Raw genomic sequence first — 5,565 nt, 5'->3', positions numbered from 1 at the left:
GTGACCCCCCGGGGCCAACAGCGACAAACTCACAGGCCCCCGCCGGAACCCGCCGCACCAATGCAGTTCCAGGCCCGGGCACCGAGGCCCGGGCACCGAGGACGCACACCACCCAGGCCAAGGCCTGACAGGGCCAGAGGACCCGAGCCCCACCAGGCAGACACCAGGCCGAGCCGACACACGCTGGACACACTGGATTTAGTATTAACCTTTGGTTTATCTGTTTCTGAGTTAGAAATTGGGGATGCAGTTTTCTCTGACCACAAACCCATTTCTTTCAACACTTCTTCTGTCAACGAGTCCAAACCCCCTCCCCCTCCAGCAAGGCCTTGTCAAATATTTAACCCTTCCACTGCCACGCTCTTTTCATCTGCTTTTACTAAAAACTCTCTCTCAGTCTGTGAATCCTCTTCCATGAACACCCATGAGCTAGTCACTGTATTTCAAGAGACCTGTGCTAAGGTGCTTGACCTAGTTGCACCATTAAAAATTAGGCATCCAAAGCGCACTCCATACCCTTGGATGAATGAGATCACTCACTCAGCCAAACGTCAATGCAGGAAAGCCGAACGTAAATGGAAGAAGGACAAACTTCACATTTCTTTTATCATGCTAAAATCATGTTACAAAGAGTACCAGGCCACTGTTAAATCAGAAAAAAAACAAATATTTCTCCCAAATCATGGCCTCAAACAGCCACAATCCCCGCATTCTTTTCAATACCATTAACGCCATTTTAACCGTGCTTCATTCTGCCAACAGGGAGGTCTCTGCAGTTACGTGTGACGACTTTGCCAGTTTCTTTGTTAAAAAGGTTGAGTCGATCAGGTCACTGATTCCTCACACCACAGCTGACCCCTCTGTCTTTGTCCCCTCCACATCAGTCTTTAACCAGTTTGAACCCATTTCCCTCTCATTTCTAAATGACGTCATTGGTCATATGAAACCTTCAGGTTCCCCTGCTGACACCATCCCTGCATCATTTTTAAACAAGTCCTACCCTCCATTGGACCCTCTGTTCTTGACATTATAAACAACAGTATGGCAACAGGTGTAGTTCCTGATGCTTTTAAACATGCAGTGGCTCCTTTAATTAAAAAAAAAACTGGACTTGATCCTTCATCCTGCTCAAACTTCAGACCTATCTCCAAACCTCCCTTTTTTCAAAGATCCTGGAGAAAATAGTTTTCACTCAATTAAACGAGTTCTTGAGTGGAAATTCTATTCATGAGATCTTTCAGCCTGGCTTTAAGAAATTACACAGCACCGAAACAGACTTAGTTAGGGTCTGCAACAACATTCTTCTGGCAAATGACCCTGGTCAGTCTGTAGTCCTGGTACTCCTTGACCTTACCGCTGCATTTGACACTGTGGACCACAGTATCCTTTAATCCCGGCTAGAACACTGGGCTGGGATTACTGGTGCAGCGTTAGAATGGTTCCATTCATACCTGAGCGACAGGAGTTTCTGTGTTAATTTTGCTAACACTCTATCTACTTCAGTGCCTCTTTCCTGCGGGGTCCCGCAAGGCTCCATTCTTGGACCCCTTCTGTTTTCTTTGCATCTCCTCCCCTTAGGGTCTATCCTGAGGAAACATGGTCTTTCCTTTCATTGTTATGCTAATGACTCTCAGATTTATCTGCCGTTAACACCTAACAGTTCCTCCTCCATTTGCCCTTTGTTAAAATGTCTTGATGACATCAAGACTTGGATGGCTGCGAACTTTTTGAGTTTTAGTGATCAGAAGACTGAGGTCATTGTGTTTAACCCTAGCTCTGCCACTGTCACTGATCCTGCAAACCTGGACTCCCTTCAGCCATATCTAAAACAGTCTGTTACCAATCTCGGGATAGTTTTAGACTCGGACTTTAAGTTTTATAAGCAGATAAATTCTGTTCTTCAAAAAAGCTTCTTTCAGCTAAGGCAGATAGCTAAGCTCAAGTCCATCCTGTCCAGATCCGACCTAGAAAAATGAGTCCATGCATTTATTACAACCCGGCTGGACTACTGTAACTCGCTTTATGCTGGGGTCAGTCAGGTCTCTCTCTCACGTCTCCAGCTTGTCCAAAATGCTGCAGCTCAGCTACTAACAGGAACTTGCAGGTTTGAGCACATTACTCCAGTTCTGTCCTCTCTTCACTGGCTTCCTGTGCATGTCAGAGTTGATTTTAAGATTCTTCTGCTGACATTTAAGTGTGTTAATGGCCTTGCACCCTCATACCTCTCCGACCTCCTTCACCCTTATACTCCTTCTCGGGCCTTGAGATCATCAGACCAGCTGCTTTTGGCCGTACCAAAAACCAGGCTGAAGCTCACAGGAGATCGGGCATTTTCAGTCATGGGTCCTAAACTCTGAATAATCTGCCCATCAACATTCGACAGGCCACCTCAGTCTCTATTTTTAAATCTCTCCTCAAAACACATCTGTACTCATTGGCATTTAACACAGTGTGATCTCATTTGGTATTTCGTTGTTGATAATTGTGTTCATCCATTTTGCTTTTAGTCCCTGACATTTAACGCAGGGTGATTTGATTGTTGTTATTAATATTTGATACTGTGATCTTTTTTGGTAAGCACTTTGATAACAGTTACTGTTTTAAATGTGCTAAATAAATAAATGTGACTTGACTTGACTAGCCAATTTAGCTTTGTTTATTTGTTCCCTTCTAAGCTGGGACTCAGTTTGCCATATTTTAGCAAGTTTCAATTGTTCTTCTAATTTTTCTTTTTTCTTTCCTTTCTGCAATAAAGTTTTCTCTTGCAAGATTGAGATTACCATTTTCCAAGTGTCTGGTTTTAATGCTGGTTCAATTTTGTATTGTTTTTTCCACTTTTTTTTTTTTTAAATTTGTTGAATCAGGATGTTTTTGTTTCATGAATTTGATATCTTTAGTCTCTGCCTCCGAAAAGGGCTTACTCCCTCGGCTTCCCATGAGCGTAAGTTATTTATCTGCATTGTGTTTTATTAATGTATTTGTGAGTGGTTTAAATGTAAATGCCTCCAACGGGCCTTATTGCCTCCTGAAAGACAGGCTTCTAGATCAATCTTATTGATTGATCCGGTTTTTCACTTAGGGTTCTAATCCCGGAAGCAGAAAGTTTTAGATTAAAAAAACCCACTTCACCTAAAAAGTCCTAATAGAGGTTTAAATGGACTTGTTTTGTGATCTGTATGTTAGCACCGCAAGGTTACAAGATCACGCAGCATAATCCATTCTCCTATCAGCAATGCACAAAGTTTCACACACACACACACGTCTATTTTTAGCCCTGCCAGCACCGAGTCTCACTTGTTGTTAGAAGTTAAAGGTCTTGACTCATCCAGAAAGAGAACACAAAAAAAATCTCTTTCCTTCCTTATTACTCTAGTTATTTTACGTTTTACTTTCAGTTGTAAAACTATTTATTTTTCACTTCTTTCCCTGCCAACGCGAGTCTGGTTTTTAATAACCACTTGTGACTCATCCGGGGAGAGGGCTCTAAATACTCTTCCCCTTCCAGAAAACAAAACGTTACGACAAACCTTTGTTTTACTTACTCCGTACTTGTGGCTAGATGTGGGTTCGGATTTCGTCAATCTGCTGCTGATGGACAAAGTTGGACCATAGTCACTGGCCAGGCGAGGAATCGGTGCCTCCCAGGGCTTTGTTTCCGGCTGCTAGGTGGTCGGGCCATGCACAGGCGAAACAGTGGGACCCACTCCGTCCACCAACGAACAGGTATGTTGAATAATCCGGGTCCAGAACGGCACCAAGTAATGTCAGGTATTTTCTCTTGTACCTACACAATAAAAGAATCATAAAGACAGAGTAAGATTTTTGACCAAGCTCTTTGCAAAGGGGAAGTGCACTACTGACCAAGATCAGTGTGAACTCCCAAACCTCGTGGTTCGAGCTGTATCTTTATTGGCATGAGTGGGAGTAAAAACAGGAACTACAGCAGTTTCACATCAACAAGTGGGGTCGAGAATAGTTCAGTAAGGCAGTTGGAACATCTTGCGGTTGGAAACAAAGAGTCTCTTTCAGATAAACAGCTTGTGCAAAGTTTAAACAGTTCCAGTTAATCAGGCTTGACCGTTATTCTGTTGCACGTACACAGACAAAGTTGTGATCACCAGTTCTGCCTAGCAACAAGCTGAAGGTTTTAAAGAGATAACTTTATATAGAATCTTTTACACATATATGTTGTAGCGACTTCGATCCACAACAAGTCGCTGCCGGCTGAGTAGAGTTTGCTCTCCATGCCGAATCCACCTTGTATTTTGTGCATTTATTAAAACTAACACAATTACTTTTGCATCCAGCAAACAGCGTCTGTATTAATTTACATGTTGGTCAGTTTGACTGACAAAGATATTGATCAAAAATTATGTTTCTAAATTGTTCCCCAGTGACGGTCAACAGAAAAGTTTGCAAGAAGCCCTACTAACCCAGCACCTGGTGCAATTACTCAGATCAGCTAAGTAATATATGACCACGCCCCTCATGCACGCCCCTGCAGTGCTGGAAAATCAAAACACCTGTGCCACCATAAACAACACAACACCTAACAGTCATTTTGGCTCTTACAATTCTGGCCCCTAATTATTATTCATCAAAATATAATAATTATATAATATTCAACTTTCACAACTTCTGCAATTTCATAAACAATTTCAATCATCCTTTAGTGCTACCATTATCAGTATTGTTATCTACAACAACACATGGTGAATCTGTGAAGTTATTAGTCCACAGATACAAAACTTGCCAGTCTAGTCATGCAAAGACAACAAAGTCAGTCCAGTCTGTCAAATGTTCTCTGTCTCCTGTAAAAGACAGACTTTACTTATGGGTCTATTCAGGTACCCAGTCTTTGTCTTGATCCGAAGATGACGAACAAATCCCTTTTTGTCTTGAATGGTCTCTTCAACCTTTCCAGCTATCCTGGAGTTCCTTGGTGCCGAATCATCAACGATGATCACAATGTCTCCTGGCATGAAGTTGCGTTTTGGGTTGCACCATTTCATGACATTTCTTTCACTTCATCAGGATTCTGAGGCCACTCCTCTTGTGGCAGCAGAAGAAATGGATGCCCACACAACCAAGTTTCTTTGTTTTTCAGAAAGGATTCAACTGTTAAACCTCGAGAAGCCATATCTGCTGGATTGCTAGATGTGTCAACATATCTCCATTGTAAAGCATTTGAATTTTTGGCAATTTCAGAAACTCTGTTGGCGACAAAAGTGCGAAACCTTGTCGTTTCATTGATGTATTTCAGCACAGATGTGCTATCAGTCCAAAATACTGAATTTGTCAGTTCCATCTGGAGCTCCTCCTTCCACATTACATCCATTCTGCTTGCTACAGTAGCAGCAGTTAACTCCATTCGAGGAATTGTAATTGGTTTTAAAGGAGCAACACGTGCCTTTCCCATCACAAAAGCACAGTGTGCCTGATCCAGTTCATCCTTTAGCAACAAATAAGTTACTGTTCCATAGCCATCCTCAGATGTGTCTGCAAAATGATGCAAATGAGCAGCTTTCATGGCTCCAAAACCATTTGGTTTAAAGCAACGATTGA

Source organism: Nematolebias whitei, chromosome 19 (assembly GCF_014905685.2).
Source record: "Nematolebias whitei isolate Nwh7 chromosome 19, NemWhi1, whole genome shotgun sequence".
Lineage (NCBI taxonomy): Eukaryota > Metazoa > Chordata > Actinopteri > Cyprinodontiformes > Rivulidae > Nematolebias > Nematolebias whitei.
This window is presented reverse-complemented; position numbering follows the sequence as displayed.